Source organism: Mercenaria mercenaria, chromosome 1 (genome assembly GCF_021730395.1).
Source record: "Mercenaria mercenaria strain notata chromosome 1, MADL_Memer_1, whole genome shotgun sequence".
Classification (NCBI taxonomy): domain Eukaryota; kingdom Metazoa; phylum Mollusca; class Bivalvia; order Venerida; family Veneridae; genus Mercenaria; species Mercenaria mercenaria.
The window spans coordinates 60,619,795-60,635,452 of NC_069361.1; the positions used below are offsets into that span (position 1 = coordinate 60,619,795).

The following is a 15,658-nucleotide window of genomic DNA, read 5'->3' on the forward strand; positions in this document are numbered from 1 at the left end:
CTCAAATGAGGTTTCGAACCCACATCGATGAGGGGCAAATGGTTTGAAGTCAATATCACCAAATAAAGTGTATTTCTATTCATAAGCCGGAAAAACAAATGTGTGTGAAGTAACATTCAGACAGCATTGTCTTTGAAGTATTGAATGTTTAATGTGTGATGCATACAATAAAAAGTAAGAAATATATCAGCGCTTTTATTATTCTGAAATGTCTTATTTATCCCATATCACTTAACAATTTTCTCTGCTCGTGACATGAGACCTTTTAACTCTTGAAGTGCTGGACAACATGTATCTATTACAAATGCAGATCACACAGCACTCTATTGAACCTGTTAATCTGAGGTGGTACTATTCGGTGCCAAGTCTGCAGGCTGGGTTTTACTGTCAGAAATCAAATGAAAATCCAGCACTTTGAGAGTTTGACTATACAAAGTAAACAAAAACAAACGTTGACACTTTTGAGTGACATATAAGCAAATGTCTAGAATTCCTGATGTATTGTCATTTACCATCTTTAATATCACTCAAACCAAATAAAGAATTGTAGAACAATCAACAAAATCAAAAACCTGCGTTTGAGAAACACACATAACCCTGGCGGGTTTTACACGACTGTATCTGCGGAAAGATTCATCTTATTGTATAGCGCAGCAGCCCTAACATCTCTGTAAAACTGCAGCTCGGGGAAATCTCAACAGCTGTTGCTGAAAATACCTGCCATTCATCATCTCGGCATGAGATAAAAAAAAGACATAGGGGGCTGCCATTTTGATATGCCCGATTTTTAAAGCGATCGAATATTAAAAAATTTAATCGAATAAACTCATACTACCAGGGTAAGGTATCCCTTCTGTGCGGTAGGGAGACTAGGTAGTCGGATCGGTGACTGCATTAGAGAACATGTTCTTCCGCTGCTCCAAAAATTACAAGCAAGGTGCGTTTAAACTTCGGAATTTCCACTTTTTTTTTCGTTCCTACTGATTTCGAACCAGCGGTAAAAAAAAAAAATTGAAATATTTTTTTTCCATTTCCCGTCAAATTGGTGCGGGAAATCCGACAAACAGGTAATCAGTTTGGTGTGGCCTAACAAGAGATCACAGAGTGATCTTGGTGCCCACCATTGAGCCATTTTTTAATGTTCCAAATTTCAAGACTAGCTCAAGGTCAAAGTTCATTTCAGTACACTAAACTGTGCATGTGGTCCATGCATGTGGTCTAAATTTGAAAGCTGTAGCTTGAGAAATGTGAAAAAAGGTCACTAGATCAATTTCAAGCTCAAAGTTAATTTTGGTAAACAAAAACTATGCATGTGGTCCAAATTTGAAGGCTGTAGCTTGAGAATGTGAAAGTAGGGCACAAGGTCAAAATCAAGGTCAAATTTCATTTCGGAACTCAAAACTATGCATGTGGTCCAAATTCGAAGCCTGTACCTTCAAAAATAGGTCAATCTCAAGGTCAAAGTTCGTTTCAGAACACAAAACTATGCATGTGGTCCAAATTTGAAGCCTGTACCTTCAAAAATGTGAAAGTAGGTCACTAGGTCAATGTCAAGGTCAATGTTCATTTCAGTACACAAACTTATGCATGTGGTCCAAATTTGAAGGCTGTAGCTAGAGAAATGTGAAAGTCGGTCACTAGTTCAAGATCAAGGTCAACACATGTCAAGTTCATCCTGCCACTCAAAACTACACATACAAATTTGAATGATGTAGGTTATGGACAAGAAGATTTTAAAAGTTTTTCCCTATATAAGTCTATATGAACCATGTAACCCCCGGGGCGGGGCCATATTTGACCCTAGGGGGATAAGTTGAACAAACTTGGTAGAGAACCACTAGATGATGCTACATTACAAATATCAAAGCTCTAGGCTCTGTGGTTTGGACAAGAAGATTTTCAAAGTTTTTCACTATATAAGTCTATGTAAACCATGTGACACCTCCCCCCCCCCCAGGGCGGGGTCATATTTGACCCCAGGGGCATAATTTGAACAATCTTAATAGAGGACCAACAAAGTATAGGTTATATGGCACCAAACAGGACTACAAATTTTGGTTCCACATCTCATTTACATCGAAATAAAAACATGAGGTATGGAATGAAAATTTGCAAACCTGCTGGAATCACAGAGTTACTGCAAAACCAAGGGTTAAAACCCTATTAGTCGCCTCTTACGATCATGCAAGGGTACGGCAGTGGTTCCAATTCTTTTCATACAGAGATCGTCCCAGAAACACATGGGGCAATCAAAGGCATAGGCCCTGTGATTTTGGACAAGAAGTGTTTCAAAGTTTTTCCCTATATAAATTATAAAAATAAACAAAGAGCCATAACTCACTCAAAAATTGTTGCACCAGTCTGATTTTCAGGGGGACACAACTAGGGTACCAATACATCATTCTGACAAAGTTTGGTCAAAATCCCCCCCAGCAGTTTCTGAGGAGATGTGAAAACAAGAAATTGTTAACGGACGGATGGACAGACGGAAGACGGACGCAGAGTGAGATTTGAATAGCCCAACATCTGATGATGGTGGGCTAAAAATAACCTAAGTATAACACCTTGGTGACCTTGACCTTAGATATAATTGGTCCAGACCCTACACATACTTTGTTTGTATACTGGACAATGTTTATGTGAAGTTACAGTAAGATATAAGCAATAGTAACAAAGATGACAGAAAAACAAAGGTTGCTGAAAAACTTTAACCAAGAAAGGTCACGCCGATGCCGGGGCGAGTAGAATAGCCCCCCTATTCTCCGAATAGTGGAGCTAAAAATGTTACAATATAACCTATTTATAGTAACAAAAAAGGGAGGTATTTCTAAAAACAAGGCTGCCTCATGGTGGTGAACTTTGTGCCAAGTTACATCAAAATCCCTCCATGCATGAAGAAGAAATGCTCTGAACAGTCAACCTTGAATTTGACCTTTGACCTCTAAGTGTAACCTTGACCTTAGACTAGGGACCTGGTTCTTGCGCATGACTATCTGTCTCATGGTGGTGAACATTTGTGCCAAGTTACATCAAGATCCCTCTATGCATGAAGAAGAAATGCTCCAGACAAAGTCATTCTTGTATCTGACCTTTGGCCTCTAAGTGTAAACCTTGACCTTAGACCTAGGGACCTGGTTCTTGCGCATGACACTCTGTTTCATGGTGGTAAACATTTGTGCCAAGTAATATCAAAATCCCTTTAAGGATTTTAGAGTTCTGGACCGGACAGGAAAAAAACCCTATTGACCTTTGACCTCCCAACTGTGACCTAAACCTTTGAGCTAGGGGTCCGAGTTTTGCGCATGACAAGTCATCTCATCATGGGGAATATTTGTGCCAACTAATATTAAAATCCCTTCATGGATGGCAGAGTTATGGACTGGACAGGAAAAAAGCCCTGTTGACCTTTGACCCCCAATTGTGACCTTGAACTTTGAGCCAGGGGTCCAGGATTTGCGTATGACACATCGTCACATCATGGATTTGTGCCAAGTGATATCAAAATCCCTTAATGAATGACAGAGTTATTGACCGGACATGAAACAGACCCTGTTTCATGCCATGATAACATTTGACTGCCAAGTGTGACCTTGACCTTTAAGCTAGGGGTCTGAAAGTTGTGCAGGACGTATCGTCTGATTATGAGGTACATTTGTGCCAAGCAATATTAAATTCCCTTCATGGATGGCAGAGTTGTGGACCAGACAGGAAAAAGGCCGTGTTGACCTATGACCTCCAATTGTGACCTTGATCTTTGAGCTAGGGGTCCGGGTTTTGTGCATGACACGTCGTCTCATCATGGGGAACATTTGTGCCAAGTAATATAAAAATCCCTTCACGGATGACTGAGTTTTGGACCGGACTTGAAATTGCAGATGGATGGACAGAAAAACGCATTCCTAGTTGCCTAGTCTTTTGCCCCTCACGGTCCAGATTCGAACTTGTCCAACAAGAGGACCATGATGGTCCTGAATCGCTCACCTCTTCCCACATGACCCAGTTTTGAGTACGACGTCGTTTTTTCTATTATTTGACATAGTGACCTAGTTTTTGAGCCCATGTGACCCAGTTTTGAACTTGACCTAGATATTATCAAGATAAAAATTCTGACCAATTTTCATGACGTTCCATTGAAAAATATGGTCTCTAGAGAGGTCACAAGGTTTTTCTATTATTTGACCTATTGACCTAGTTTTCGAAGGTACGTGACCCTGTTTTGAACTTTACCTAGATACCATCAAGGTGAACATTCTCACTAATCTTCATGAAGATCTCATGAAAAATATGGCCTCTAGAGAGGTCACAAGGTTTCTCTATTTTTATACCTACTGTCCTAGTTTTTGAGCTCATGTGACCCAGTTTTGAAATTGACCTAGATATCATCAAGGTTAACATTCAGATCAATTTTCATGAAGATCCATTGAAAAATATGGCCTCTAGAGAAGTCAAAAGATTTTAATAATTTTAGACCTACTGACCTAGTTTTTGACCGCAGTTGACCAAGTTTCAAACTTGACCTAGATATCATCAAGATGAACATTCAGACCAACTTTCACACAGATCCCATGAAAAGTATGGCCTCTAGAGAGGTCACAAGGTTTTTTTACTATTTGACCTACTGACCTAGTTTTTTAAGGCACGTGACCCAGTTTCAAATCTGACCAAGATATCATTAAGGTGAACATTCTGACCAATTTTTATGGAGATCCATTCACAAGTATGGCCTCTAGAGAGGTAACAAGGTTTTTCTATTTTTAGACCTACTGACCTAGTTTTTGACCGCACATGACCTTGTTTCGAACTTGACCTAGATATCATCAAGATGAACATTCAGACCAATTTTCATACAGATCCCATGAAAAATATGGCCTTTAGATAGGTCACAAGGTTTTTCTATTATTTGACCTACTGACCTAGTTTTTGAAGGCATGTGACCCAGTTTAGAACCTGACCTAGATATCATCAAGATAAACATTCAGACTAACTTTCATACAGATCCCATAAAAAATATGGCCTCTAGAGAGGTCACAAGGTTTTTCTATTATTTGACCTACTGACCTAGTTTTTGATGGCACGTGACCCACTTTTAAACTTGACCTAGATATCATCAAGGTGAACATTCTGACCAATTTTCATGAAGATCTCATGAACTATATGGCCTCTAGAGAGGTCACAAGGTTTTTCTATTTTTAGACCTACTGACCTAGTTTTTGACCCCACGTGACCCAGTTTCGAACTTGACCTAGATATCATCAAGACGAACATTCAGACCAACTTTCATACAGATCCCATGAAAAATATGGCCTTAAGAGAGGTCACAAGGTTTTTCTATTATTTGAGCTACTGACCTAGTTTTTGATGGCACGTGACCCAGTTTCAAACTTGACCTAGATATCATCAAGGTGAACATTCTGACCAATTAACATGAAGATCTTATGAAATATATGGCCTCTAGAGAGGTCACAAGGTTTTTCTATTTTTAGACCTACTGACCTAGTTTTTGAAGGCACGTGACCCAGTTTCGAACTTGACCTAGATATCATCAAGGTGAACATTCTGACCAATTTTTATGAAGATCTTGTGAAATATATGGCCTCTAGAGAGGTCACAAGGTTTTTCTATTTTAAGACCTACTGACCTAGTTTTTGAAGGCACATGACCCAGTTTCGAACTTGACCTAGATATCATCAAGATGAACATTCTGACCAACTTTCATAAAGATCCCATGAAAAATGTGACCTCTAGAGTGGTCACAAGCAAAAGTTTACGGATGGACGGACGGACGGACGACAGACACCGCGCGATCACAAAAGCTCACCTTGTCACTTTGTGACAGGTGAGCTAATAAAAACAAACATTCTGACAAAGTTTTGGGAAGATTGGAGCAAAAAATGGCCTCTAGAATGTATACAAGCTTTTCCTATGATTTGATCTAGTGACCTAGATTTTGACTCCACGTGACCCAGATTTGAAATCATCCAAGACATCATGATAATAAACATTCTGACCAAATTTTATGAAGAAAGAATAAACAAGAGGGTCATGATGACCCTGGATCGCTCACCTGAGTAATATGAGCTACATATTTCAAATGTCAAACTGATGATAAATTATTAAGAAAGTCAGTAGGTCACATTCATGGTCAATGAAATTCAGTTTTATGTGTGCAAAACTGTGTATGTCATCAAAATTTCAAGGCTGTATCTTAACCCTTTTCCAATCATATCGCCCCAATCCGCCCTTATTGCTTATCCAACGAAACGCCTCAATCCGCCCTTGCTGTCTACAAACGAATCGCCTGAAACCGCCCGGATAATGCACTGTTTAATATTTGTCTTTTTCCGATTGAAAACGACGAAAACTTATTGGTTTAAAAGTTTAATTTGGTTGGGAAAAGTTCATTTTACGATCATGCCCGAGTCTCGCTTTCAAAACGTTACTATCTATACAGCAAATTTTGGAAATCTCCAACTCATTTTCAGAAAATAAAATTGTACATGTACCAAAATGGCGGATAGCGATAGTGAATTCTAAACATTTTCTCCAGAGGATATTTATGAAATTCCACGTTGGGATCCAGATTCAGATGTGGACATTAGTGATATTTTATCGGGTGATTTATCAAGTGACTCCGATTCGTCGGAAATAGAGGAATTATACGCGTGACAAGTAGAAAATGACTCGGAATGTGACACCCCTTTGGAAGACCTACGACCGTTGATGAATTATAGAAATTTGACTCGAATATTTCATCGAGGTATGTTAGGGACTTTATTTGTGATGGCGGACAAAATTTGACTGAAATTTCAAATAGATTTGACATGATGTTCGATCCAAATTTTTTTTAAATGACTGCTGAAGAAACCAAATTTTTATGGATATACCAGGCAAGAAATTCAACATAAACAACAACAGTTGGACTGAAAGGGTGATGATGTTTGGGAGGCTCAGAGAGAAACAACGGCAAATGAAATGCAGACTTTCTTTCTCGGTAATGATAATCGTCGGAATACATAATATTGTGTGGAAGATTTCTGGAGCTCCGATGACCGACTTCGAGTAGAGGGTTTTACCAAAACCATGCCTTAGTATAATAATTCAACGTTGACCTAAGTTGAAAAATCATCTCAAATAACCGTGATCAGCCTGATCCGACTGACAGTATCGCGACAGGTTATTCAAAGTCTGGCCACTTATACACATGTATAACAGAAATTTCAAGAGTGACATTTACCGTCCAAGTCGTAATCTGTCTATTGATGAAGCAATGATTGGTTTCAAAGGCCGGTTTTTGCTGAAACAGTAAATACCTAACAAGCTGACAAAATAGGGACTCAAATCGTGAATGTCAGCAGACTCTATATTTAATTATTTATTTATATATTTATTTATTATAGTTTTCATTCAGGCAATCTCGTAGCTTTTCAAAGAAACATTTGGTCAGGTGTCAAATCTGAAAATTCATGCGATATTTCATGCAGACAAACATTCTGACCAAGTTTCATGCACATCAAATGAACAAGCGTATAAACAAGCCTTTCTTTTGATTTGACTGGGTGACCTAGTTTTTGACCCCATAAGACCAAGTTTCAAACTCGGCCTAGGAATCATCAAGATAAACATTCTGACCAAGTTTCATGAAGATAGGGTCATAAATGTGGCCCGAAGAGTGTTAACAAGCTTTTCCTTTGATTTGACCTTATGACCTAGTTTCTGAACCCATATGCCCCAGTGTCAAACTTGGCCTAGAAATCATCAAGATAAACATTCTGACCAAGTTTCATGAAGATAGGATCATAAATGTGGTCTCTAGCTTGTTAACAAGCTTTTCCTTTGATTTGACCTGATGACATAGTTTTGACCCGACATGACCCAGTTTCGATCAATGCCTAGAGATCATCAAGATAATCATTCTGTGCAAGTTTGTATCAAATCAAAGCATAAATGAAACCTCTATATGGCTGGAATGGCCAAAATAGAAAATTTTGATGCTTTCAGGGGCAGTAACTCTAGAACCCATGATACAATCTAGCCAGTTTTCAAAAGGAACCAAGATCTTATTGTGACTTAAGTTGTGTGTTAGTGTGGTTAAAATCAAATATAAAATGTCACTTCTATCGTGTTCACAAGGTAAAAATTACCAAATTTTGGCTCTTTCAGGGGTCAATCTGGGGCCATAACTCTGAACCTATAATTGGATCTGACAGATTCATCACGAACCCAAGATTTATTGTTGCTAAAGATATTTTGCAATCTGTATCAAATCAAACTGTATATGAAATCTCTATATGGCTGCAAAAGCCAAAATAGCAAATTTTGGCCCTTTAAGGGGCCATAACTGCAACCCTTGATGGGATCTGGCCAGTTTTCGAAAGGAACCGAGACATTATGCCAATACAAATTGTGCGCAAGTTTGATTGAAGTTGATCGCAAAATGTGGTCTCTATCATGTTCACAAGCCAAAAATGGTAAATTTTGGCCCTTTAAGGGGGCCATAACTCTGGAACCCATGATAGGATCTGGCCAGTTTTCGAAAGGAACTGAGATATTATGCCAATACAAGTTTGATTAAAGTTGATTGCAAAATGTGGTCTCTATCGTGTTCACAAGCGAAAATAGTAAATTTTGGCCCTTTAAGGGGCCATAACTTTGGAACCCATGACAGGATCTGGCCAGTTTTCAAAAGGAACTGAGATATTATGCCGATACAAGTTGTGTGCAAGTTTGATTAAAATTGATTGCCAACTGTGGTCTCTATCGTGTTCACAAGAAATTGTGAACGGATGACGGACGGACGAAGAGAGATCACAAAAGCTCACCTTGTCACTACGTGACAGGTGAGCTAAACAAGAGCTGTCACAGGAGACAGCGCACTCGACTATTTCGATGCTGGATAGTGAAACTGGGCACATCTGAGGAAACTTGAGCTGTCACTGGAGTGTTTAATGACTCCAATTGTGGATGAAGATATTGCACAATAGCCCGAGTCTATGTTAAAAATATCAACTTAAAGTAATAAGAGAGGTAAAGATAAAATGTATCAAAACACTATATAAGTATATCCTAAGCAAAAAGAGGCATAATTCATTAAATATTGGTGCCAGAGTTATGTACCTTATGTCATATGGTGTGGGTGATGATGTTGAACAACTATTTTAAGTTTGAATCAAATCCATTCAGTAATAACAGAGACAGAGTAAAAGTGCATCAAAACTTTAACCTAAAATTCTAAGTAAAAAGGGGGAATAATTAATGAAAAATTGGTGCCAGGGTTATGCACCTTGCGTCATATGGTGTGGGTGATGATGTTGAACAACTATTTTAAGTTTGAATCAAATCCATTCAGTAAAAACAGAGACAGAGTGAAAGTGCATCAAAACTTTTACCTAAAATTCTAAGTAAAAAGGGGAAATAATTCATGAAAAATTGGTCCCAGAGTTATGCACCTTGTGTCATATGATAAGGGTAATGATGTTGAACAATTGTTTAAGTTTGAATCAGATCCATTCAGTAATAACAGAGATAGAGTGAAAGTGCATAAAACTTTAACCTGAAATTCTAAGTAAAAAGGGGAATAATTCATGAAAAATTGTGTCAGAGTTATGCATCTTGTGTCATATGATGTGGGTGATGGTGCTGAACAACTATTTTAAATTTGAATCAAATCCATTCAGTAATAACAGAGGTAGAGTGAAAGTGCACCAAAACTTTAACCTGAAATTCAAAGTAAAAAGGGGGAATAATTCATGACAAAATGGAGCCAGAGTTATGCACCTTATGTCATATGGTGTGGGTGATGATGTTGAACAACTATTTTAAGTTTGAATCAAATCCATTCAGTAATAACAGAGATAGAGTGAAAGTGCATCAAAACTTTAACCTGAAATTCTAAGTGAAAAGGGGGGATAACTCATAAAATATTGGGGCAAGTGTTATGGCCCTTATGTCAGATGATGTGGATGATGATGAGGAATAAGTATTTCAAGTTTGAATCAAATCCATCAAGTAATTACAGAGATAAGTTGAAAAAAGAGAAAGTGCACCAAAACTTTAACCAAGGTTGGGACGCAGAAAGACGCCGACGCTGATGCCGGGGCGAGTAGGATAGCTCTCCTTATACTTCATATAGTCGAGCTAAAAATGGACAGAGAACAGCTGCGCAGTTTCAGAATTCCTCATCCCAGTACATTCTTACCGACGTACATTTTGGCTTTGTTTAGGTTTAACGCTGTGTTTGAACTCTATTTCAGTCATATACATGCAGGCAGTATATCTCATATACATGCAGGCAGTATATCTCCAGGAAAGGACTGGTACTAGATTCGCATCTTTCTCACATAGAGATCGGTCGGCCCGGAGTGTGAACACATAGCCCTTTTCAAAAGTCAGTCAAATACAGGTAGCATTCGCTATATAAACTGTGTTCGTTATACAAACCTTGGTTACAAGGAACTAGTTCGCTATATGGATATAAGGAATCTCAGTAATAAGGAACAATTTTTAGAGGTCCCAAGCTGTTCCTTCTAAGTGAGAGGGTGTGGACGGTAGCATGCATTTCCACTACTGTCCATGAACAGGCTCAATCAAACCGAGCCTGCAACATTTTCGTTTTTGTTGTGTTGAGCGACCTGTGGAGTTTCCACTTTTTCTATTTTACTGCAGTTCTTGTGCTCGAACGGTCCTGAGATTTTTGAAAAATAAAAATGATTGGCTGCTGATAGGGGTAAATATGGTGGCCGGGAGGCAAAATCATTGACCACTGACCGCAGATGAGGGGTGACCGCTGAAGTGGGTAATAAAATAGAGTAAAAATCAACTGGGGCATTACAGACTGACCATTGGGAAGGGGTTACCGCCAATCAGGGGTGACTGTATATTAATGTATCCTTTTACGTTTTTGAAGTTTATATATTTAAAAGTAGAATAGAATTAGAAAATAATTGAAAAAATAACATAAAATTTTGGATTTTGTCTCTAAATTGCATGCTCCCACACCTTATTTATTGATAAAGAAACCTCCAGTTTTGAGACCCCAATTCCAGCTGAAAAATAGCAAACCTTCAGTTGTTGGATTCTGAACTTACCACATGAGTTTGATGAAGATTCGTCATAAGGGGAAATTGTTTAAAGGCATTTCTATTTTTAGCTCTGGCAGTCCATAAAAGAAGCCAAGCACCCATCACAGTGTACAGACTCTTTGTACACCCAAACTGAAGTCGCCAATAACTAGGCGTTCACTTTCGTTTTTCAAATTTTTGGAAGCTGTCGGTATTAAGTATTTTTATGTTTTTCTCTGGCTATTTGAAATAAAATTTCTTGTTGTATATATTTTTCAATGTATGATAAATGTATGTGCAACACACAGTCGTTAAATAGACATTAACACTTGAAATTAAAATGTATTTTCACCAAACACACTGATGGTCAAAGCACAAGACAAAGCATTCAGGCTAAAAATGCCCGTTATTTTGGAATTGCAAAGGAAATTCGTGTCAGAACCGCTTCTGAATGTTTCATTATCAATCCATGCACATGAGTATACCTACAAATATGCATTTACAATCCTGAATAATTCTTTTCACCCAAACACACACATTACTTTTAGGATAATATAGTTGTGTTAGTGTAGCCTAGAAAGTGTAAACAGAAGTTTAAATATGACAAATAAAAAGTTATGTTATTATTGCAATGACTGTCAAGAATTAGCAACTTAGAAAAAAATCCTAAAAAAAAAAATTCTCTAAATTTCACTAGGGGATACTTGAAATTTTTAATTCATTTGAATCTACCATTTTAACTTGAAAATTTATGTGCAACTTGTTTAAGGTTCTTTAAATACTGTCTAACCTCTCTTAAGCAGCCAGCCAGGGGAAATAGACAAATTGGCTGCTTATGCGAGGTGACCGCTGAACGGAGGGGCAGCCAGTATATATATTTATATATTCAGACTTCTGACCAGTGTTCAGTTATAACTTAAGGCCCATTTCCTTTTCGTGTTACTCTTATCATTTTACCAGAATACATTGAAGTGCATTAAACTTCGCAATACTAATGTTCTTCTTCGCAATCGACTCCGGCGTGTGATAGTAAACAAAAAAAAAAAATTTTCATTTTTGCCATTTTAGTAAAGGGAAACTACTCTACGCACTTTTTGTCTAGGCTAAAATCTAAGAACGCTGTTACGTTCCATAAAAGATTGAGTGGTTTATATTTCTTTCAAAACAAAATTTTAATAGTATTTTGAGAAAGAAATATAAAAATAATCACAAATAGGTTGATACTAATTAAAGATCGAGTATTATCTTTTACCGAGATCAAACTGTAATAACAAAATTGACACGAGGTGACACTCTAATTGCCGATAATTACAGGCCAATTTGATCGTAACAAAAAAGACAACCACACCTTTTGTCACCAGTTTGAATTGAGAAGCTCAGGTCATTTTGCATCTTCAACGACTGCGAAGTGGGCATCCAAAGTCATACACTTCCGTTTAGAAGATAAAATCCTTGTTAACACATAGAATTCCAACTAAGAGATCATAATCAGTAAATAATAACACTACGAAATCAAGTATAGTTCTGAAAGTATTTGAAAATGGACAGCCAGAAATGTTTTTTTACATGTATACAACTTGTTTATTCACTCATTTTAAAAACGAACCACACTTTTGAGAAAATACCAAGTGCGGATCGTTTTTCATACGAAGTTCTTCTGATCTTTGTAAAACAAGCACCGTAATTAGGTACCGCCCTTGTTAATCTCTTTAATTAATTAAAGAAAATGGCTTGCACATTTATTCACATTTAATTGGCCAATTAATAACAAGAGTGCCAGAATGTCACAATATACGCCCATCACAGCAAATTTCTTTACACTAGCAACTGTATTTGCAAATGGAATTTTAATTTTGTGGTTGTTTAAAATGATTTTTTTTAGTAATTATTGTAATTCTTTTGTTTTTCTAAGTCCATAAAAAACTCCTTACCAGGAAGAGATACCTTAAAATACATCTAAAATTTGAAAGTAACATCTATGTTGTACCACAGAAAAGTGGTCTTAGTTTTTCTGTACGGTCAATTATAAAAAAGTTACAATGCGCATGACACTCTGTTTCATGATGGTGTACAATTGTGCCAAGTTACATCAAAATCCTTCCATGCATGAAGAAGAAATGCTCCGGAGAAAGTCATTCTTGTATCTGACCTTTGGCCTCTAAGTGTGACCTTGACCTTAGACCTTGGGACCTGGTTCTTGCGCATGACACTCCGTCTCGTGGCGGTGAACATTTATGCCAAGTTATATCAAAATCCCTCCATGCAAGAAGAAGAAATGCTCCGGACAAAGTTTTCATTCCTGTATCCTTTGACCTCTAAGTGTGACCTTGACCTTAGATCTAGGGACCTGGTTCTTGCGCATGACACTCCTTCTCATGATGGTGAACAATTGTACCAAGTTACATCAAAATCCCTCCATGCATGAAGAAGATATGCTCCGGACAGTCATTCTTGAATTTGACTTTTGACCTCTAAGTGTGACCTTGACCTTAGACCTAGGGACCTGGTTCTTGCACATGACACTCTGTCTCATGATGGTGAACAATTGTGCCAAGTGTTATCAAAATATCTCCATGCATGAAGAAGATATGCTCCGAACAAAGTCTGTGGATGCAGCCGCCCGCCCGCCAGGGGCGTTCCCATAATAATGTTAACTAGGTTTGGTGAAAATTCTTAAAGCTGTTCATTAAAAAAAAGTTATTTAAAGGTTTTCTCTATATTTTGCTATCACGCACCAAAAACACGTAACCATCGGGAGAAATCATTTTAAGGTATTTTTATTCTAATTCTAGTTGCCCCTAAAATGACACAAGTGCCCCCATTTGAATAAATTTGGCATAAGAGCTTATAATGATGTAACAGACTAAGTTTGATGAAGACTTGATGGATCTTTTAGGGGGTTGCTAGAGTTAAAAATAGAGAAGAAGTACTTTAAAGGTATTTCTATTTTAAGTTCTACTGGCCTGGCCAAGTGCCCCCAATTCAACAAACATGGTAAAGTACCTTATAATGATGCTCCACATAAGCTTTGATGAAGATCAATCAAGCAGTTCATGAGAAGAAGTTATTTAAAGGTATTTCTATTTTTAACTCTAGCAGCCCTTAAAAGGGGCCAAGTGTTTCCAAGTGATCAAATTTGTTAAAGGTTCTTATTATAATGCTACAAATCATGTTTGATGAAGATCCATCAAGCTGTTCATAAGAAGTTCTTTAAAGGTATTTCTATATTTATCTCTGGTGGCCTCTAAAATAAGTCAAGATAAACCATTTGAACAACTTGGTACAGGTCCATGCCAGGATGCTACTGACCAAGTTTGGTGTAATTCTGACCAGTAGTTTCAGAGGACAAGATACTTAAAGTAACAAGAGGACCATGATGGTCCTGAATCGCTCACCTCTTCCCACATGACCCAGTTTTGAGTATGACATTGTTTTTTCTATTATTTGACATAGTGACCTAGTTTTTGAGCTCATGTGACCCAGTTTTGAACTTGACCTAGATATTATCAAGATAAAAATTCTGACCAATTTTCATGAAGATCCATTGAAAAATATGGTCTCTAGAGAGGTCAAAAGATTTTAATAATTTTAGACCTACTGACCTAGTTTTTGACCGCAGTTGACCCAGTTTCAAACTTAAACTAGATATCATCAAGATGAACATTCAGACCAACTTTCATACAGATCCCATGAAAAGTATGGCCACTAGAGAGGTCACAAGGTTTTTTTATTATCTGACCTACTGACCTAGTTTTTTAAGGCACGTGACCCAGTTTCAAACTTGACCTAGATATCATCAAGGTGAACATTCTGACCAATTTTTATGGATATCCATTCACAAGTATGGTCTCTAGAGAGGTCACAAGGTTTTTCTATTTTTAGACCTAATGACCTAGTTTTTGACCGCACATGAACCTCTTTCGAACTTGACCTAGATATCATCAAGATGAACATTCAGACCAATTTTCATACAGATTCCATGAAAAATGTGGCAGAGAGGTCACAAGGTTTTTCTATTATTTGACCTACTGACCTAGTTTTTGATGGCACGTGACCCACTTTTAAACTTGACCTAGATATCATCAAGATGAACATTCAGACCAATTTTCATACAGAACCCACGAAAAATATGGCCTTTAGAGAGGTCACAAGGTTTTTCTATTATTTGACCTACTGACCTAGTTTTTGATGGCACGTGACCCACTTTCAAACTTGACCTAGATATCATCAAGATGAACATTCAGACCAATTTTCATACAGATCCCATGAAAAATATGGCCTCTAGAGAGGTCACAAGGTTTTTCTATTATTTGACCTACTGACCTAGTTTTTGAAGGCACGTGACACACTTTCGAACTGGACCTAGATATCATCAAGGTGAACATTCTGACCAATTTTCATGAAGATCTCATGAAATATATGGCCTCTAGAGAGGTCACAAGGTTTTTCTATTTTTAGACCTACTGACCTAGTTTTTGACCGCACATGACCCAGTTTCGAACTTGACCTAGATATCATCAAGATGAACATTCAGACCAACTTTCATACAGATTCCATGAAAAATATGGCCTCAAAAGAGGTCACAAGGTTTTTCTATTATT

At 37.6% G+C, this 15,658-nt stretch overlaps 1 protein-coding gene across 1 annotated transcript in view; it reads right to left on the reverse strand.

The window, feature by feature from the left end:
* The window catches only part of LOC123536279 (RNA polymerase II-associated factor 1 homolog), a 205,086-nt gene that overhangs the window by 46,642 nt on the left and 142,786 nt on the right, over positions 1-15,658 (reverse strand). The gene's annotated exons all lie outside the window — the stretch shown is intronic.